Below are 23,102 nucleotides of genomic sequence, written 5' to 3'. Positions count from 1 at the left end.
TACGATTGGCTGGCTGAGATACCAGGGTGTACCCCGGTACACTCCGCCTACAGCCTGAAGACAGCTGGGATAGGCTCCAGCACACCCGTGACCCTTGTGAGGTTGTGTGTTTAAGATGGATGGGTGGGTCATTTATTTGGCCTTACCAATAATAATGAGAGCATTTTGGTCAAAGTAATAGTTTGTGTTAAGCAGTGGTTGTCTGTCAGGGCCAGCAAGGCCTTCTCTTCTGGCCTAAATTAACCTGAAATTATCATAACTATAATAATTATGATAACTAAAATAAAAGTCAATTTCATTTTTAATTTATTCTTGCTAAATATATATATTTTATGTATAAACGTATTCTCCATATTCTGTTCTTTTCGTGTCATATAATATCCGTATGGTTACACTCCTATAAGTGCTGCCGGTTTAATGTAGAGTTTTTAGCCAATTAGAATTAAGCTAACGTGTGTCGCCAGGCAGATTTCCAGACCATGTCTGCCTTGAACAATCGGCTTCTGTGCTATGCGCAATGGCATATTTTGTACATTGCTATATTTTTTGTTAGAAAGATGCAAAAGCCAATCGAGCCATAAAAACGCCTTCAAGAACTATCATGTCGAACGTGACGTAAGTGGACGCTCACTGCAGGAAGGCAGTGCTATATTGGGCCACCATGTAAATAGTTAGAAGATAAAAAAAAACATGTTGCTCAACCAGCTAACGTTAGCGTTAGCATACGTCGAAGTCAGATCCGCAGACGCTTTTTTTCTTCAACCCACAATGGGCGAAGAAGAGCAAACCGGAAATTGAACCGACGCGACTTTCAGCATTGGCGTCCATGTCATTACAAAATGATTTTTTATTGGAAATGAAACGCTAAAACAAACGCTACAAGCAAGTCATGAAAGTCTTTCTGAGAAAAAAAAGAAGAATGGCTTTTGTACTGAAATAACTTGGGGACAGCCGTTTTGGGTGAGTTAATATGTTTTTGTCATTTAATGTCATTCATATTCAATTATCGTGTTTGTTGTGGGGTTTTACCTGTATTGTCTGCATTCTCGTTGGTTTGATTTCTTCCACCCGTCTGCTTCATTTCCTTGTTAAAACTTCCTTTCTCAGTCAGATATTTCTCAGTTTTCCTGCATTTTTTGGGTCCTGGTCCTTCCTTCTCCCAACTCACTCACCATGCCCATGCAGACGTGACACTTATATTAAATTGCCGTTTGTAATGTAGCGTACAATCCTGTTAAAGCTTGCCTACTCTCGTTGGACTTCATAAAACTTCGTGGACAAAAAATTTGAAATTATTATGACTTATTCTCAGTGGCATGTATAATGATAAGCGTTAATTGCTGATGCGGGTTTATTTATGTTTAAATGCTTTGAAAAAAGCCTGTGTACGTGTGCATGAGGGGTCCATTCACTGAAGGCCAAAATGTGAAATGCATGGACCGCCACTGTAAGTCTTCCTGTTACATTAGACTGAATCAATCAGATCTCAACTAAAATGTGGACTAATCCAAAGTGTAAGGGGGGGGGGGGGGGGGGGGGGGTCGTTCTTGTGTTTGTTGAATACATTCTACAAAGTTAACTCAAGGCTAGCCAGTGGTCCAAGCAATTTATGCAGTGAAGCATGCATTGCAAAGAATCAACACATTCACGACCAGTCTACTTAAAATGGACCTTTGACATATTTGTCAGTGGCAGTGAAGGAATTAACTCATTGAATTCCAATGTACTGTATAATAAAAAAAAATGGTGTCGACAGTATAGTCGTAAATGGCAGTGAATTAAGTAATGTGGTTGCTTCCGGTGGTTGTGGCTCTAAACAACAGCATAAACAGTCAATGCCTTAGGATGACAAGATATCGCATGCGGTTAAGGGACAGCTAACAATAAGTCAAAGCTCAACACTTTTTTGTGTTTCGCCAGGTGACAGTCGTATGCAGAGCTGCGATTGGTTGTTACCTGAGCTTTGTTTGCTTTAGTTTTTCTGTTATTATTTAAATATAAATTCAATTTTATATAATTACAATTACATTTTAGTTATAATTAATGATGTGATGTGGAAAAACTCAAGTGTCCTTACCATTCATCTTTGCAGCCATCTTTTTGAGTTCTCCGAGTAGAAATAGCAAGTGTGCAAAATGTATGAGGGGAATTATGAAGCAACTATTCTCTATGAATGAGATGAATTCTTCATGGAATAATAAAAGATCCATGTTATACTCCTGTTCAAAGTATAAATGCTGCATGACAATTGGCTATTGTCTGTATTAGATCAACATTTTAAAAAAGCAATGATTCAGTGATTCATGGTCTGCATGATGCTACTTGAAACCATTCGAACGCAGTTTAATTTTGTATCTTTGCCTGTGGTATTTACTCTTATTTGTTTATATCTGGCGGATTATGTGTGTATGTACATGCCGGGTAGCATCTGTACATGAAGCGTGACCCCATGTGGACGACATCAAGCCTGCCGTGCCTTATTTTCCATGTGGTTTCCTTCTGACCGTAGGGGAACGTGAGTGTCTGATGGTCTTCCACTTGAATACAGTTGGCCTGGTGCCCAAAGCGAGGCCCGTGACCTCCTTGGCTCTCTCCATCCCACTCTAAATTCTCTGCATTGTCTTGCTACACCTGTGGCCTCAAGGCCGCTTTTACCCACTGTATTTCTTGATACAGAAATACATGCACATTGAATTTATACAATCCTAGTGCATACCATATTCATACACTCAGTCAGGGGTAGAGAAAGTGCTGGGTTATTATCCTGTTGATGTGCTTCATATTGTTTTTGTGTCCTTTAGAGAATATTTGTACAGTCAGAACATCTGAGAAAATGTTCCATCTCTGCACTTTCTATTCCCACCGCGTTTCCTCAGGAGGATGTGATCACGTTTGTGACATAGAGCTTCTGTATCAAAATCAAATATCACTGACTCACATCTGAAACGAGTAGGCTTTGTTCTGGTGAAGGTTATGGGCATGCATGTGTGTTTCCTTTTAAAAATTGTGTCTTTTCATGCTGCTGCTTCTCACTTTGAAATCTGTGTAGCGATAATGTAGCCGATTGGGCAGAAAACAAATGTACTAGAGCAGTGGTTCTCAACCTTTTTTCAGCGATGTACCCCCTGTGAAATATGTTTTCATCCAAGTTCAGCTTCATCCCCTTAAGCAGTGCAAAGCATTTTTGGGTTAAAGAAAAAATATCTCGGAAACTACTTGATGGATCTTAATGAAACTAAATACACTTCATGTTGAAGGTCATGCACTTTATTAGTAAAATTTACGAAGAAAAGTACAAATTTTTGTTGGTTCTATGACAGACTTTCATAAATGTTCAATTTGAGTACTGCCTGTGACTCTGCAAACGTTAATGGCCGTCCTGGCGATTTAGGTATGCATATACCCTCTTCTCTAAATTTATGGTGCCAAGTCCTAATTTGTTTTGTAGTTGGTGCCTTCTTTGCAAAATTTGTGAAGGCATGTTGCACTGTCTTTGGTGACTGAGTCAGAGCATACTCTAACACGCAAAATGCCTTTTCTTTTGAAGTGAATGGCATTTCTTAACCTGAAAAGATAGAACTGCCAAACGTTACACACAAAAGCATGAAACGTGTCTACGCAAGCTGTGAAAATTTGAGGTCATTCCACCGAAAATTGTCAAAATTGTTGGCCTACAAAATGGGGTCAAACATTTTGGAACACCCTGTATTTGTCCACAGAAAAATATTAAACTTTTGGGATGATATTAGAGATGTGTTCACAAAAAGAAATTATTAACTGAACTGACAATTTGGGTCGAACCATTTTAGTATGGAGGAGAATCTGGCTAGGAAAACTAATTAAATTGAATAACCTATTGAACATAAAATGTGTGTTTTTTTTTTAAAGGATTTTTGGTTGTTTTATTTAAAATCGAGTATCCCCAGGGCTACCCGTACCCCCATTTGAGAACCACTGAACCAGAGCATGATTTCAGTTTTGCATGCATCCCTGTTTTTACTTCTTTTTTTTGTAATCTGCTGCATATATTCTCCATGTGCCAGTCACTGTCCATTCACATTGGTTCTTGGTGAATGTGAGTTAATCTCTGTGCTTTTGTGAGGCTGCTGCTAGTCACACGTCTCTCGGCGGGGCATTAGCCCTCTGTAAAGGCAAGGTCAAAGCAACACAGAACACACAGATGCAAACAGTGAGAGCTCCTGGCCAAACTCCCAGGCACAGGCTCCTCATTCCATTTTCCGGCAGAGGAAACCTTCAAAGAGAATTGAATTATAGAACCTATTCTGGAAGCATGCTCAATATAGTGTATGTAAAAAAAAAAAAAAAAAAAAAAAAAATGCACGTGGCCGTTTGCTTTTTTACTCTGATGAGAAAGATCTACGTGTCTTTTGTTAACACAAGCAACATATTTTGATAATTGCAATCACAATACAAGCTATTTCTACACATTTGAAAGCAAATTAATGTAGTTGTGCAATATTCATTGAGTAAATAGAGTACATTTTCAAATGGATTTTTCCTGTGGAACTGCCCCAGAAGCCAAACAAATTGAATTCATTGAAAATACAAATGCAAGAGAACAAATATAGCTTTAAAGCTGCACTGTGTAGAATTTAGAAGGGTACATACATGTAGTGGTATTACGGTAATGCAACGCGAGAACGACTATATGTCAGAGAGACCATATGATCCAAGCCTATACCAAGCCAGCAAAGTGTGGGGTCACTTCGTTTCACAGAATTTACAAAACTTGGGCAAACTTATGTGAACACTTGTAAGTTACCTCCAAATAGCTCCTCCCTTTTAAGACCTGGAAGTCCTCTCTTATCTCCTTGTTAATTGTACAAACACCCTCGTTACTCTTCCTCAGGCAGTCATCATCTGACCGATACAATTTTTCACATGTTTGAGGGCTGAAGGAGATGAGTGAAGCCATATTTTCATTTTTATAATGCGTCAAAGTCTTTTGAAAAAAATATCCACGCCGCCTCGTTATAAACAACAAAAAGCCAATTAGGCGGCGCTTGATGAAAGTGCATTTTTGCAATGTTCTGTGTAAATGCAAAACGGATATATACAGTATTCATTTCAAGCCTTGTAGATTATATGATATTACTTATTTCACATTTGAATTAATGTTATTCAAACACAGATACTATGTAGAAAATATTGGCCTGTTTTGAGTTATGTGTGGGGTTGAAAATGAGCGGGAAAAAAAACCTCGACATACCTTGAAAAAAAAACATACTCAGAGAAATAAAGTATGTCTGTGGATTTTCTTTTCATTAGAGCTTTACTAACACACAGTGCCTTTTAGTTAGTTTCCTGCTATGCCTGATGTCACATGAAATGTGATATGATTTTCCTTTTGCATTTTTGTTGACTTTTTGGAACACTTGGTTCAAAAGAAGTGCTGGCCTCAGAAGGAAGGTATTTACAGGAATTACAAGATTCACATTCCTGCCAGATTCACCTTGTGAGTAATCAACTGTTAACAAAGTCAATTGGTATATTATTTTATAGTTTTTTTCTCACAACAATGTGACTTCTTGGCCTCCATTTGAAGGTGGATCCAGCCTACAAACCTATTTAAGACAAGTGCTTTAGAAAATGAAAAGATCCACCTTTTTGCAATTCCACTGCACAGTAGCAGCTGAACTGGGTTTAGCTCTCCAGCCCTGTTTGTTGTATAAAACACCAACAAAAAAGGAGGAAAATATGAATATCCTGTTTTTACCTAATCATATTCAAGAGCAAATAAAGGGCACTAGTCTTGTTTAAAATAAAAGATTATACCTATTTTCAGAGGTGTGTATTTTACAGAATTTTGCCTATAGTCATTTGTCATCCTCCTGGGCATGACTTGAGTCGGTCAATCATTCTATTTTTATTCATTTATTTTTGTTATTTTTTTTAAGTCAAAACAAACTGTAGTTGTCAGGCCACCCATCTGTCATCAAATATCTGCAGTCCGTCAAGCATCAATCCATTACAAAAAAAAAATCCAACATACAAAAAATCCAATTGTATGAAAATGGCACATCTATAAATCAGCATATTTACTTTTTTTTCATTCAGAAGTTTTGTGGACCTTTATACACAAAACAAATACCATATTTTCACAATAAGGCACACCGGTATATAAGCCGAAGCACCAAACCCCCCCCCCCCCCCCCCCCCCCCCCCCAAAAAAAAAAACACACCGATAAACCGCACTGGACTAAAACTCACAGGTCATAATGTCAGATATTTACACAGAATCATGGTACTTTAGATGGAAGTTTAAAAAAAAAATCCTTAAAACTTTTTTTTAATTGCCTGCTTACAACAACATCCTATCTTCAACAGACTGAACATACCTGCATGTTTCACATAACACCGACAGAATGCTGTAGAGTTCAAAAGCAGTTCAAACTTGATTCAAGTCTTGATTATAATACGTCTTTAGGAAAGTCAGAAAAACACACTTTGAAGACCCCATTGATTTCTTATATTCATTAAAAATGAGAAAAACACCAGTTCTGTGAAAGTTCTCTGCGCAAGCTTTCTTCTTTTTTCAGTTGCTCAGGGCTTAGGTATTGCTCAGGGCTCAGGTAATGACCAATTGTAGCTCAGCTTGCGAGTGTCACAAACTCAAAAAACATAAGCCGTGATTGGTCCCTTCCTGAGTCCACAGCAACTGTGATGTCATTTTCAGTAAGATAGCAAGTGGCAAAATGGCTGCCTCCGAGATGGATCAGAATGCTGACTAGCGAGAGCAAACATAAAATATTATTGTCAAGAAAATTTTTGATTCAACTTCCCCTTTCAGTTTTGCCACTAAAAGTGAACGTGTTAAAATCTCACTTACTTAAAAAGAAAGAGGTCACCTTGTTTTTTAGACAGCATACATTCAATACTGGTCTTGCAGGTAAATTCTATCAGAGCAGTGATGAATGTTGTAGCCTTCTGGGCTTTCCTTTAAAATTGCTTTGTCAGTAGAACACAAACAGCAAACAGTGTATGTGGCTGGAAGTGGTACGAGGTGATCCACAGTTCAAGACGAAGCTGAGGAAATGATTTTCAGCTTCTCATAATAAGGCTCCAGCTGCCAGATGATTGTTCATGAGTATAACAAAAGTAAAAATATGAACTAATGTGCAATAACCAAGTTTCCTTTTATGAAATACTGTACTCTAATAAATAATTAGTGTTGTTGGGATGAAAACAAACACGAAATGTTGACTTCACACTCCAGTGAAAACACATTTTAGTCTATAATCAGACACTATCCACTCAGACGCGCAACCACCTCCCCCCACAAAGGCAATATTACACAAACAGATGGTAAGTGTGATGCCTGCACAGACAAACAAAATTGGCTACCTAAGCAGATGTGTTGAACAAAATAAACCACATACAAATTGAACATTCAAATGGAAGCATTGTCAAAAAAAATAAATAACTTTGACCATTTGCACAGAGAAAGTAGTAAGCAAACAGATGTTCATGAAAGTGCAATCAATGCAAAAGGCAAGAGGTTGTCCCCATGAGTGTAAATTGTAAAGAGAAGTAAGGGACCTGTGTATCCATAACTTGGATCGAGACCTCAAGAAACACATAACAGCAGGTTGGGAAAGAGAGGGTGTGCACAAGACGAAGAGTAAGGGAAAGAGAGGGGGAGCAGATGGGTCAGCCATCTGGTAGATGGAGGAAAAGTGAGGGACATGAAAGGAGGAGGGGGTGCGCGGAAGAGTTGTGTCTGTGTGTGCGTGCGTGTGAACAATGGCAATTGGGAATATCTATGCGCGTGGATGAAGTGCAAGTTGTGTAGGAGTTTTATGTGTTCACCGGGGGTCCATCATCATAGCCAGGTGCCAATGGTCAATGCGGTGCATACACATAGACATCAAAAGATCATGAGGTTTTATGTGAACATAAAAGAGGGCATACCATGGAAAATGTTCTTTTTAACTGCTTGTATACAAATAGCTGAATCTCTGGAGTGCCTGCCAGTGCCCACCTACCAAGTAAGAAGTGATCGAGCAATCTGCTGCCTACGTTAAAAAATGTGTTCGCGAGCGAGCTGCGCAAGAGTGACTCCCCCGCACAAAGTTTCTCCAATCATGACTTAAAAAGTTAGGCTGAGTCAAGATCCGCCATTTTCAAGCATCGTCAGGAGTCTTTCTGTATGAGACTACAGGAAAAACCCTATCATATCAAAGCCAAAAGGTAAGCAAAACTGCAGTGTTTGTACAGTTTAACAATGTTTTATAGGTTTTGTTTTGATACATAATTAGCATGTATTAGAATGTTTGCTGGAGTTGCCGAAATAAGGTGTCAGGTTCACTTGTTCGACATTTGTGAGTACCTATACACAAAGAAGGAGAAAATGCATTTTCCTGTCTTATGTATGAGGAGAACGGAGGAGGACTGCACAAAAGCAATTCTGCTTTGTTCTGAAAAACCTTTCCGCATCCTCTCTTTTTATTCGCTCACAAGTTTCCTAGATTAAAAAAAAATAAGTAATTGCTGCACTGGAGGATTTGGGAGGGGAGACATTTGGTAGCGATGTAAGCAATTGGGGGAGACATATGCCAACAAAGGAAATAATTAGCTTGGGCTCATAGATGGTGGAGGTGTGAGTCCATGCTTTGATCCTGTTATTCAGGAACACAAAGGCCTAGTAAGGGAAGCTGGTGAAAGTCCATGCTGTTCTGCCCTATCCAAATCGGTCTTAGTCGTCATGACAGGTAAAGGGTTTCAGTCAAGTGAATTCACATTTCAATTTGATGAAAAGGATATAATGAGATACATGTAAAAGATGGACAGTAGCAGATCTCTATCACGAGCCAGAGGTGCTAGTCATATAACATGTAAATGATTCCAATTCTGTATGTGCTGAGTGATTGACGAGCGACCAGTCAAGAGTGTACACTGTCTCTCACCCGATGTCAGACGGAATGAGCTCCAGTTTGCTGGAAAATAAATGGATGGAAGGTTTTTACTGACGGACCTCAGCTTCCCCCTTCATGTCAATTTTTTTGACTGACATTGCTTCCATTTATTTCAATACCGTTGTTGTTTTCTGACTTTGCAAGAAGAAGAGAGGTGGGGTACACGATGGAATGATTGCTAGCCAAATGCAGATTGAACAACAGGGATGTTCCATGACCTTTTTTTGCACCCCAGTCCTAGTCCCTATCCACCTAATTTTGAAGATGTGCCAATACCAAGTCCAGATTTGATGACTTGGCATTCTTTAGTTGAGTCAGAAAAAAGTAAAAACAAATTGCCTTTTTTGTACAAACTATGGCAACGTGACATCTTTTATATGGATAGGGAGATTTAAATCACGTAGACTTGAACATTTAGATGTTCCCCCTCTGGCTGTGTTTACTCATTGATTTGACTGTGTTTATAGTAGGAAACCAGTATTTTTTTTCTTTTGACAATATCAATGCACTTTTAATTGTTTTGTAGCTCTGTAGCCCTTTAATAAAACAAATAAAATGCAACTAAAACTTCCATCTTTTTCCCCGATTCACATTAGCTGTGAATAATGTGATGAGGCTGGATTTCTTATCACATGATCAGGATTGGGACATCTGTAGAAAAGCATCATCATAAAAAATCATTTTCAGGTAACCGAAAGCAATTTTGGTGTTAAAGAGGCTGATTTGATAAAACCTAATCTCATTTAATCTTAGAAGCTAAATTGGGTTAGTCTTGGCTCGAATTTGGATGGGAGACCAACTGTTCATATCACGTGTCATAAGATTACCTACTGTATGTTAAGGGAGGCAATTCAGTGCCAGTCCCAAACCTGTATAACTAGGGAGAATTGAATTTGGGAAGTGAAGACATCCACAAAAAGTCTCAAAGCCTAGACTTAAAAACAAATGTGGCACATTCTTTCTTATGTTTCACGATACCAACAATTGTACGATTGTCGGTTAATGAGCCGTTTTCATTTTTTATGACCAATTTTAAGTGTACTGAGAGGACACTTAGTCTGTAAACACATAACTGTGCATCTAATCTCTTGTTATTATGAGGAGGTCATTATGATGCCATTGTGACTCTATGCTCTTTGTCAAAATAAAATACAAAGTGCAGCTCATTGCATATTGTTAAAAAAAAGTCCATCAAACATTGCTGCTTTCAATGCGATGTGTCCCAAAACTCACACTATGCCCTCCCCAAAAAAAAGTTATTTTATTGATGAAATTTGTGAAATATGTTTCAGTGTTTAGTTTTCTACCCAGATTACTAAAGATCAACTTTGAATTAGGGTTAAGAAGTCGATTTTTGGTTTTGTTAAAAAAAAAAATCATGCTCAGTTAATGATTCTGATTATTTTGCCAACAGAAAAGTTGTGTTTAAAAAAGGCCATTGAATCCACATTGGATTTTAGTTGAATTATTTTGAAAGATCAATGTTGAAATATTGTTGAATCTAAGATTGTCTTTCTCAGTTTTTCACCAATAGGGGAGAAGAAGAAGAAGAATGACGGTGAAAATTCTTATTTTATTGCAATTTTCATTTCACATTTCACATGATAAAAACAAAGCCTTTTCCCTGGGGTCATCCGCGCACCTCCTGGCATCACCTCGTGTCCTCCCCCTGGGTTGCCTGAGAAGCATTGCTTTAACATGATCTCAATCTTTCTGTATAAGTTCAACCTAGATTCACTGTTCAGCTCAACCATGTTTCAACTTTCATTCAATTATTCCCCCATATTAATCTTTCTGGTTACATACTTTTGACTTGGCAACATGATAAGTCGTTCCCTCTGCAGAAAACAAAATGCATGTATCTAACTCTTAGTGGGAAGCAAATTAAATATGCTTAATTTTGAAGGTTGCGGGCTTTTATATGGACATGCTCCAAAACGGAACCAAAATGCTGCAGATGTGTCCCCCGCATGCGGTTGCAAATGATGAAGGGCACAATGATAAAGAAGACGTGAAAGTCAAAGATAAAGACAAGCGATCAAGAAAAATGACAGAATTGTGAAAGAATACGCGGGGAGATTGTTTGATAAAAGAAAAAAAGAATATCCGTATGACAGAGTAGGAAAGCAGCGTGGATGATTAAGATGGAATTCTAAAACATGTCTATTAAGCCTATAAAAGATCAAAGAAATCCGTAACTGGGGACCAATTTCTCGAGAATGGCAGGAAGTCTGGCTCCACCTGTAATTTACACCCTGTCAGCCGGAACAATAAGGTCCCCTGATGAATGCCAAAGCGAACATGATGGAAAAATGACTTAGCATGGACGGGCCTCTACTATATGGCGTCCTATTTCATATTCGGCCATGGTTTCGTATTCCGGTCACAGAGTCCGCTTTCATCACACCCCATCATTGTTAGTGTGATTGCAGGTATGAGCGATTCATCACCGCTGGCTTCTCAACCAGTGGCCACTCCATTCCCCGCGCGTGCCGGGTGGGTGTGGGCTTGTTTTGATGGAAATTAACCCGCATGTAATTTGTGCAAACTTTATTTTCTCTCTGCTCGGGTGGCTGAAGATTATGAACATTGCTGTGATTATCACTCACTTTGCCCGTCTTGTGTTTGCTGTCCATGAGCACGTCTTGTTCCTGCAGGCTTGTCCCAAAATGAACGTACACACAAACACCTGCTTTTGTCTCCCTCATGAGTCTTGTGATATTGATGCCAACACACTCTGTCTTTATTGTCTTAGTATTCCAGTGTGGTTGTTCATCTTCCTGGCACATGCAGATACACAACCTTTGCTTTGAGGAATGCAGACAGGAAAGGGGGAATGCCGAAAAGCCTTTTATCAGCTGGCAGGTTGACATTGAGCCCGTACTCTTGAAGATGAAAGGTGACACCTCACGCACACTTACACGAATATTCAAATCTTACATTTTAAGATGCTGGATACATTTTCAGACATTTCACACATTAACAATGCATTAAGGGACGTTAGTAGAAAATGTGCTTTGAAATTCCGAGAAACACATTTATTTATTTATAGTGGTTGAAAGAGCTGCATTAAAGTGAATTTACTTTTAAAGGTTGTTATGTATTTAATAGGATTATGTGGTCTTTTTTTAAGCTCAAAATGGAATACTCTTAAACAGGACATGAAATATAGATTTGGATGTACCCTTGAGTAATTCAATGCTAAAGAGAACATTAATACACATGATAATCACAGTTATACAAAATAATTATGATAGCGTGTCAGCACGGTATGGTTCTCCAAAATTAGATTCTTTTTTTTCTAATGTCCTGATTTGATAGCGATCCAGTCATTAGGGGAAGTTTAAAGGAAACTCAAGTCAACATTAAAAATGTATAATATTTGAATGATGTATGGTCTGATCCAAAATTTGACAAATGATCAAGCTAATTCGAGCAGGATAATGCACACAAATAAATAAGCATGCAAAAGAGGTTTGTAGTTCGTAGCTCTTTAATGTCACCTGTACAGTGCAGAAGACTTTCAAAAGATCAGATAACCATGGAAGACTATTTTCTTGTAACTGCTCACATTTTACGACATTAGTCTCAGCCTATGTAGTCTTATATTTCCTACTAAGCAGATTATTTCCATCATGTTCTTGGTAGAAATATGAAATGGAGAAGCGATCACCAACAATGCTGGAATATTTTGAAACAGCTCTGCAATCCGCCACATTTTCAAAATGGTCTTTGTTCATTGGATCAGTTGCAATTTCGCTGGTGTTTTCCCCATGCCAAGTTTCCACTTTCCGCTTTGTTAGAGCTCATCTTTTGGTTCATGGTTGTGTCGTGTCATTGCAAAGACCAAAAGACTTGTGATCATGTGAAAGATGTTTGATATAAGACTTAAAGAGTCTAATCAAAAATAACTGAGATTGCTACCTTCCACGAAACAAGTGAGATGATGGGAATGCACTGTGACTTAAAACTCTTAAACTGTTTGTTTTTAGTTTGAGACCGTTCAAATCATTTGGACCAGCATAACTTGTGAGTGGTGCGCTTATTATGAAGGCACCAATCATAGAATTGGCCTTTATCATTTGTCAGGATGTCACTTCAGAATTACATTTCACTGAAAGGTGCCATGAGGCTGATCTATGATAGCCCATTAAAAAAAAAAAAAAAAACAATGCCCAGAGCAACAGCGTGGTAATATTAAACTTTGATGTCAAGTTTTTAGAACCCTGCTCTAGTCCAATCCAGTTTGGACTACATAAACTTGTTCATACTAATTGCTGGGTTCATGAGTGTGGAAAGTGAGTGAGATCTTTTGTCTGACACTGATGGGTTTCCTGTGTAGGTATAGCAGCTGCTGTTGCGAAAGTATGTATTGCAACTTTATCCCTTTATTCGGTGAAACGAACAAACAAACATTTTACTTTCTGCTAGTTGGATTCTTAGTAAATTGGGCCCTTGGACTTTTGATTGCTACATTGAAAGAGTACTTGACTCCTCTAATAAATCTTTTTTATGTTTTTGTTAAAGCAATGAGAAGCATCTCTTTTCTGGTCATTGTAAACCTTTAGAGACCATGCCTTGCACTACTTTGCATTAAAAGCAGTAGATGTTTATCATTCTGTGACCAGAGTGCAAGGGAAGCAACATGAAAACAATAATTTGAAAAAAAAAAAAATTCAATAATTTTCAGCACTGGACTTTCTCAGTCCACTTCTTTCTTGTCTTGTGCCTCAATTTGTTTTCCATTTTCTTTGAAACGCTCCTCACAGTCTGTTTTTCTCCTCTGGCTACATTGAAGCTCATTTTGACAAACAAACTGTTGCAACACTGCTCGAAACTTACTTTACCAGGGGCCAGATGTATAAGTTGGTTCTACATAGAAATTGGTATTCATTAAAATTGGTCCCATTGAAAATTGTGCTGTACACACCCCCACATACACATGCACACAGGCAGGCAGGCAGAGACAAAAACAGGTGGATGCATACATTAAGAGGTGTTGCCTGTAGGTTGGTTGAGAATTGGCACACACAGCATAAACATGGAAATGGACACTGTTGTCTATCTATCTATCTATCTATCTATCTATCTATCTATCTATCTATCTATCTATCTATCTATCTATCTATCTATCTATCTATCTATCTATCTATCTATCTATCTATCTATCTATCTATCTATCTATCTATCTGTCTATCTGTCTGTCTGTCTGTCTGTCTGTCTGTCTGTCTGTCTGTCTGTCTGTCTGTATCTCCATCCATCCAAAATCGATTTTTGTTTAGTCAATTCAAATTCTATGTATATCTAATTCAAATTCAGTTGTGTATGAGAGAGCTATTAATAGAGAAGAATAGAATACCTTTATTTTAATTGCACAGCAGGTAGACAATGAAATTGGGGGCGTTGCTGCAATTGGTGCATATACAATTACTATGAACTATAGATGTGTGGAATTATTTTTCAAAGTGCATTCCTGTATGGTGCATGAGCTGTTTCTCAGAACCACGTGTCTGTGCCATGTTTTTGATTGTTTAATCAAATTATGTGGCCAATACTGTTCCTGACAAATACTTCCTGACAAATGGCTGGTTAAGCTATATGCTATTATACTGATCATTGCATATTAACGCTTAAGGAGTTTTTTTCAATAAAATATTCACTTTTTGCATCACTGTTTCAAAAGCTTGAAAATGTTTAGTGATATAGGGATATTGTAAAAGTTGTTAGCTGCGATATTGCTACTTAAGCGCTTAGAGGGTTAATTTAATCTCTTGATTTGGGTGTCATCTTTTTGGATGGATATGTTTCTCTAAATTGCATTTGAGGACATGCTGACTATGAATGATTGCTTTTGTCTTTTCAAAGCAGCACCACCTAGTGTCAAAATTAAGGTGAACACTGCAGGCATGCACACACCTTATCCAAGCTTTCTCTTAAAATGTTTTATTTTATTTTTGGAACGTGCCACAGGCTCATAACACTGCTGTGAAAATGCAAATGGAGCCCGTGTGCGCATTAGACACTGCTGATTGAGAGCGTTAATTAGGATACAACGAGTCTAGGACTGCCAAAAACTGCAAGTAATTAACAGCCACCCAAAATGGGTTGTGATTGCAGATAGATGCCACAAGATGGCAACAAAGCCCCCCACCCCCCCTCCAATAAGGCTGCTGCAGCATTACTTAATGATGTTCCTCCACCCGCTTCAACATACAGTAATTTCTTAGCCCCATGATGGCACCAGCGCACAATTTCTGTATTAGACATTGCTTTGGCCCAAGCACAGAAAACAACAACGGAGGACACATCTCCCCAGATAAGTCAGCAAAATAGTGAGCGACGAACCGTGAATAAGCAGGCGTTCACTTTACATATAATCAATCTGATTCCAAGTGAAAGACCACAGCTGTGCTGGTAGCAGTTTCATATTTCAATGTTGCACCCTGAATTCAGACCAGATGTAGGACCGCCATCTCGACATTTTAAGCTCCAGTAGGTAGCAAATCAGTAGCTGCATGGTGACTGGCTCCGACGCATGTGGCAGGGAAGCGAAACCGGTGAATTTTGAGCGGTGGCCCTGGAAGTCGAACAGTGAAGCTGCATCACTGCAGGAGGCGGTTGCGAGTTGGCCGGGAGAAAAGCGACAAAGCCACAGCCACTGGCAGACTTGATGGCACAGAAGGTGGCCTGCGGTTGCTGGAAGATGAAACGCACGTAACGTTTGAGGGAGCCCAAGTGGAAAAAGCAACAAGCTGAACCACAAGACCTGAGAAAAGTGTGTTTAAACTCGAGGGATTCGATAATAAATGCATAAATTATGATGTGCAAGGTCATTTTAAAAATGAGCTTTCTTGAATATGTTGCGCAGTGTTACATTTCATTAATCAGCTGTCACCCATGTAATGGGGCTGAACATAATGGTATTTTCAACAGTGTTGTCAAACCTACTGCTTTACCATATAACAAACTAGGCGTCTGCTGATAAGCACCAGGTGATGAATTGATTCATTAGGAAGCTTTGAAGCAGAAAGGGTGAGCCGTATTCAGTATGAGCAATCTTTGTGTACCCCTGTATTGCATTTGAAAAAGCCCCATTTTGTAATTGTATTTAGTTTGATATGGGTGACAATTTTATGCTAGTCCTGGAGTGCAAATCACAAAAACAACAAATAAACAAGCAAAGGTAATTGCAAACGAAAAAGAAAAAAAAAACACGTACAGAAAACAAGGATTGAAAATCACAAAACATTGTCTTTTGTAATGTGATTTTTGTTTTTGTGTTTTTGCTGTTTGCAATTTTTATTTTGCGATTGTGTTTCTTCTTTTTAAATGTGTTTTTGTTTGCAGTTAATGTTCTTTTGTTCATTAATTTTTTTATTTGTGACATTTTATTTGCGGTTCTTTTGAAATGCTATTTTGTGTTTTTTGTTTGTGATTAATATTGTTTTCTTTGTTTGTTTGTTTGGGATACTTGAGTTTGCTGATTTGTGTCATCTTTTGTAATGTCCGTCCATCCATTATCTTGAATATTTTTCATTGCGAGTGTTGCTGTCGGGCTGGAGCCTGTTCCAGCATTCTTCGGGCAGTTGGTGGTGTACACCCCTAGGTGTTTGCCAGTCAATGGCACAGCACATGAAGATGAACAACAATCCACAACCTAAAGACAATTAGTGAGTCCGTGCATGATTTTAGAGAGTGGGTGGAAAGCGGAGAACCCAGAGAAATCCCACACAGGCACGGGGAGAACATGCAAACTCCACACAAGGGACCTTGAGCCAGAAGCTCTCTCATGATGTAATGAATTTTCTGTTGTTTGTTAATATTTTCTTTGTGATTTTTGATTTGGGTTTTGTCTTTTATATTTATTTTTTTTGCTTGTGATTTTGTTGTTTTTGTTTGGGATGTTTTTGCAGTTATGTTTCCTCTTTTATAATTTTTATTTTTCGATTACCGGTAATTTTCTTTTGTTGGTTTTTGTTTAGGATTTTTTTTTCATTAGTTATCAGTTACCTTTTCCCCCTTTGTTTAGGTATTTGTTTCTTTTATTTGCACATTGTCATTGTACAACTTTGAATTAATATTACATATACCACCTATATACATCACCACCTTCTGAACATGAAAATGATCAAATTGTAATTTTTCTTTTTCCAGAGCAAAAGAGGTAAATGTTGCAAAAGTCTCACTGGTACAAAACCAGCATCTTTTCAAGTAGGGAAAGGTAAGGCCTGTCCGTAGTAAATTAAGTATTTTAGTAAGCTGATTCTACGTTTTGTTTTGACTATTTGGATATAAAATAAACAGAAGGCGATATAACGACTCAAAACACAAGAACAAACCAGGGATTCACATTGGGAAAGATGTGAAAGGTTTGACATGGCCAAGTCAATCTCCAGATTTAAACCCTCTGGACCAGAGGTCCTCAAAGGGACAATCCAGAACTACCAGCAGGCTTCCTCTTGTGGTATACGTCATCTGAGTGTAATCCGATTGTAATATGCAGAGATCTTGCAGAGAACAAAGATGATTGCATCTCCGTGAAGTATTTGTTTTTTTTTTTCCCTCCAAAGGTTTGTCTTAATGTCTTGTTTGACATTTTAAAACAGGTGTAAACTGATTTTGTGTAACTGTTGTTGATCCTATTTTTCTGCTGTTTTTGCTTTGTCCACTCGCTTGTGGAGAATATGTTTGGTGGCAGAAAGACAAATCGGCGTCTCAATGATTGGGGCGTTTGCACGCTCACACATACAGTAGCTTGTTTTTGTCATGTCAAGAGAAGCTGTAAGAACATAAAAAAAGACATCATCCAAATTTAATCCAGGCTGCAAAATACAGTGTTGTGTCAAGTAATGAGATTTTGAAGAATTTGATTTTTCTCATAAATATTTGAAGAAAAAAAAACCTGCTGTAGATCCAACCTAAAAGGGTGTTAAAGCTCTCAGGGAGTGCTTTGTATCCCCTTAAGGTATTACAAAATGTTACGCTTGCTGTACCAGCCTAAATGAGGCTGATTTTGCCAGTGGCGCAACTACTTTACCTGTCTCTTTTCTTCTGGTGCAGCTGATGCTCATGTCAACAATATCTTCTGCTTCAAGGTTCCATTTGGCTTTTAAAGGTTGTTTTGCGTTTAAGCTCCATCTGGAAGACAGCTGACATCTGGTTGCAGGGCCTCTGTTGCGCTTATTTTTTTCTCCTGTATGCACACTACAATTAATATGCTCACCAAAGCCGCTAATGTTCATCTCATAATTATGCAGATAATTTCTCAGCCAAGTAAGTAATTGTTCTACTTTCACATTAATGTAATGCCAACGGATATGATTCTTTTTGGCACTGTTACATCTCTTCTTTAGATGAGCGGAAATGTATGCATATTCTTTTGTTTGATAGCATATTGTAGTCTGGGGTGAGCAGGTTATTACCACTAGTATATTATTATTATCACACTATTAAAAATGCAGAAACATCCTCCTAATAAAAATACATACACACACGCCATACATGCTTTAATACGATATAAGCTCATTTATCAACCCACTCCATGAACAGAAATGTTTGAGGTATGCATATTTAAACATTTGTTTAATGTTCGTGCTTCTACAAACTGCACACTTTTCCAGATATCAGAGTGTGGCAAGATAATTTCATTTTGTTTCACAATTGCCGCTAATTAACATCACTCACATTCATAGTCGCATGAACCAACTGACGCAATCGCTGTGAGAACTTGCAAATTCCACAAAGTGATATCCCAATGGCAGATGTGCAAAGTACTGCTTCTCTTTACTTTTTTAATTTCTCAAGGGAAAATTGTTTCTAAAACATAACAAATTGGAGGTCAACCAGCATCCCAGAACATATTGTGATCACCTTAGAGGTTCCACTGCATGTTTATTATTCTGTTTGTAGTCGTGTATGTATACCGTGTAAATGTAAACTTATTTTATAGTACTTATTTTGCTTCATGAGTGGGAAATGCAGTTTCTCAGCACTCCATGTTCATATAGGGAAATAAACCCTTTAATTAGTTTATTTTCATTTCATTTAACATATTTTATAGGGGTGCCAGGTTAACAGAATCATTGCAATCAATTAATTGCAGTCACAGTTAAAGGAATATATATTTTTTTTTGAATTACGTTTATTTCATTTTGAAACTATGCTTTCTGTTTGCTGATCATATCTATTTGTAAGCATTAGGCTTCGTCAGGTTGAGTTGTTGGAGTTTGGAAAACAAAGGTCAATCACATTCTCAAGTGGACACTGATTGGCTGTCATTGTGTTTGGCATGACTTGATTGACATTTGTGGGTCGGAAGGAGAGTTCAAAGGTAGAAGGGAGACTTGAAAATGGAGGAGAATGTGAGAGTTGTCTGATGAATATTAAAATTAACTTTAAAAAGCGCACCGACTGTACCTTTAATAAAGGTAGAGTGATATGCAGGATACAAGCGGCCGAAATGAGTTTTCTCCGCAGGGTGTCTGGGCTCTCCCCTAGAGATAGGGTGAGGAGCTCGGTCATCCGGAAGGGACTCAGTGTAAGGTCGCTGCTCCTCCGCGTTGAGAAGAGCCAGTTGAGGTGGTTCGGGCATCTGGTTAGGATGCCTCCCGGGGATGACTCAGGACACGCTGGAGGGACTATGTCTCTCGGCTGCCTGGGAACACCTGGGAGTCCCCCCGGCGGAGCTGGATGAAATGGCCCGGTAGAGGGAAGTCTGGGCTTCCCTGCTGCCCTTGCAACCCGACCCCGGATAAGCGGAAGAAAATGGATTGATGGATGATATGCAAGGGGCACATAATTTTTTTTTTTGTGGGTTACTCACATGAGTACCAGGACATAGTATTTGGTACGCTTCCTTTCTGTCATTAAAAACAGTCTTCCTTAAAGTCCTTCTCAGTGTTGCTCAGCGCACAGCCTGCAACCTCGAAAAGTTTTGTAAGTCCATTATTTATGGTTTGCGAAGTTCGCCTGTAGTTTGTGTCGCCACCTAGCAAGAGGACGATTAGCCATTGCTTCTCGACTAGCTTGCATACCTATCAAGTAGTACACTTTCGGAGTGGAAACACATTTGTATGTCCGCCATACCTCGTAATCTGTTTGGCCTGCAAGTGTGCATTTTTCTATTGATGCAGGTGTAACCGTGGTTAAGATAGCCCTCACAAAATAAAAGCTTATTAAGAAAATACAGTGCATTAGTTGTAAATACTAAACGGATCGGTGTAACACAAAAGCATCTTAAACGTTTAAAACCTTGCAAATTAATTTGGAATTATTATTTTTTTTTATTCATTTAAAATGATTGAAGTATACATCTGAAGTCTTGTTTTAAAAGGCTTGTAGCAGGGTAACACCGGTGACGCATGACCATAACAGTTTTTTCTGATGAAAGCTGAAGTTGTGCAGTAACTCTCTCGACAAACATCTGTTAAACCATGGGGAGAAAAATCGCTGGACACTATTCATTCAAAGCTTTTAATGTGCCACGAAGGAGATTTTTGCAACCAGTTCTTACAGCGCTATTAAATTTGGTTATATCAAAAAGATCTCTGTTAAGATTATAATGCTTTGGAATTAGAATAGTAATAATTTGCTAACATGCGTGCCAGGTTTTGTTTTGTTTTTATCGTGTGCATGCGCTACAAATTCTGTGTAAGATTATATACAAATATATAAGGGCAAAGTCCAACTTTCGTAAGATTCAGTACACCCCGAGGTTGACAGGTATGAGCAGATTGTTTGTTAGCAATAACTTGCGCTACATTTGCATGCTCGTTTCATATTTGTCAAATAAAAGCTGATTAAAAATTAGCATACATTTAAGTGTGCGTCAAGCCATGGCACATCTTGGAGCCACTTTTCAGAAAGAAAACAAACAAACACTTGTTCGGCTCAGGATTAAAGTAGGCACATATGCAAACGTGCGTAATAAAACACATGCCGTTTTGATTTCTGTCACGCATGCGTACCTGCGTGCCACTTATGTGTGGTATATACTCTGTGTGATACTTTTGTTATATGCATTCTTTATAGGAAGGAGCTTGCTTACCACAGAAGTTGAGTCTACCACATAAATACGAAACACCCAGTCTCGACTGCAACCAATGCTAAGGACAGCAACAAAGATGCTGATGTAGCTCTTTTGCCAAATTAAACTCAAGAACACCCTATATTTGAGCAATGACAGGTTGGAGGACTGTTATTTTCTAAATATTTGCCCATTGACAAAAGAAAACAGAACCATTAATCCTGATGGTCGCCTCAAATAAGCAGCAGATAAATGGTCACAACTGCATTTTTTTAAACCAAATAAATCAATGAAGCCAACGTTTTTGTTGTTGCACATCAATATTTTAATCTGCCATAATAACAATGTATATATTAAAAACAAACTCCCAGGGTTTTTCTCTCTAAAAGGGATTAATTAGAAAAATTTAACAGATCCTAATGAAATAATCTCAATTTTATAAACTCTTTTGCCAGAACGATTACTGAATATAAACTCTCAAGTATACATTTATGGTGTAACATATTAACTTTCATGTTAAAATTTATACTGTACACGTTTCCTGGAGTATATTACAGGACTTGTTTCTTTTGCGTGCTTTCATTGTAGTTTGTGGGTTTTCTATGGGTGTACCAGTATATTCGATCAAATAAAGACACAGTATGATAGACTTCAATTGTGACAGATGGTAAAATGTTTAATTTTCCAATCCAAGCGACTTTTATGTTGCTATATATTACTTTTAAGCCTATACTAACTTTGATCTTGTGAGGCACACAGGCTTCAAGAATTGTAGTCCTTTGAAGATTTCAGGTGAGCTGAGCAGCTACTGTAGCACTGTTGCCTCACTGCCTGTGTGACATTTATATAACGATTGTATATTCTCCCAGGGGTGCTCGGGTTCTCCCGGAGGATAAAATAATGTATGTAAAATTGACTGAAGACTACAGTGCCTGTGGTGTGAATGTGAATTGTTGATAAGAGATCGGTTTTATGTAACCTCTCACCTAGTCAGTAGGATAAACAGTAAAGAAAACTATTTCTGGTTCAGAACCCAGAGATAGTAGACATTTTTGGTTAATAAGGCACACATACATTTATTTCTGCTGTGATGTGATTAGCTGAGGATCCTGGGCAGTTGCAGGATGAGTGTTGCTGTCTGCGTGTGAGTGACTGAGATTGAGGAAGGCAATGTCTCGCCCTTTAAAAAAAAATTACAACACACACATCCTGCTGCTTACACTTTGCAGCGATTTTGAGTCTTAACGTTATTAACGCGTTGAACAAAAATAATGAGACTGGATTTTATTTTTGTTGCATTGGAGTTTTGCAAATCATTGGCTTGATGTTGTCCTTGCTAGGTATTTTCAGGGACTGGAAGCAAGGTTTTTTTTTTTTAATTAAATAATAATATTAATAATAATATGATATGATGATCGAATAGTTTTTGTTCATTCACTGTCCATAGAGGAAAACTGTATTTTCTTGTCTAGGGGCAAAGCTACATTGTATAAATAAGCAAATTGAACAACAGCGATAATAATAATAATAATAATAATAATAATAATAATAATAATAATGGTTAAGATATTATTTACTACAGTACCCATCCAGAGGGTATGGCCATTGACAACATTTACATTTTAGTTAAAAGTTGGTAAATAAATATTCTCATTTATTTCATAAACCTATCATAAACATTGCATGTTTTAAAGAATAATGTCTGAGAATGTAAATTAATTAAAATTATGGAGACTAAATGCAATGATTTTCAAAACTATTGTGAAAAGAAACCAATAACATGACAGATATTAATATATCGTACTATATTAATATACTTTTAAGCTTATGGGCGCTGACTCCATGCTGACTCATTACATCTGCCATATTTCACTGGTTCAGATTAGCAAGCATAAGTGTTCTTTTTTTAGGTAGTTAAATTGCCTGCTTTTTTTGCTGTTCAACGCTGGATGTTCTCTGCTTAAGGTGGTTCCACTGCAGATCACACAAGTATTTAATTCTGCTGTCAAACAAGCTATCCATGTTAACTTTAGGTTATCTTAATAATTGGAAAAAACTCTTTCCTCCCAATCTCCTGGTGTGAACGATGAAAAGCATAAGGTATTCACCGCCACAGTGACGTTAATTGCTTAGATACAACC

The 23,102-nt window shown here is 38.0% G+C and overlaps 1 long non-coding RNA gene across 1 annotated transcript; it reads left to right on the top strand.

The window, feature by feature from the left end:
• Positions 1-851: 851 nt before the first annotated feature.
• LOC148414885 (uncharacterized) lies at positions 852-21,111 on the top strand. The gene is made up of 3 exons (XR_015867360.1): positions 852-960; positions 11,692-11,835; positions 20,967-21,111. It is a non-coding gene; the product is annotated as an uncharacterized LOC148414885 (long non-coding RNA).
• Positions 21,112-23,102: the final 1,991 nt, after the last annotated feature.

This window comes from Hippichthys cyanospilos, chromosome 12, assembly GCF_059441005.1.
Source record: "Hippichthys cyanospilos isolate Australia breed blue-spotted pipefish chromosome 12, RoL_Hcya_1.0, whole genome shotgun sequence".
In the NCBI taxonomy this organism is placed as follows: domain Eukaryota; kingdom Metazoa; phylum Chordata; class Actinopteri; order Syngnathiformes; family Syngnathidae; genus Hippichthys; species Hippichthys cyanospilos.
Note: the sequence above shows the minus strand (reverse complement) of the source record. Positions and strands in the feature narration are given on the sequence as shown.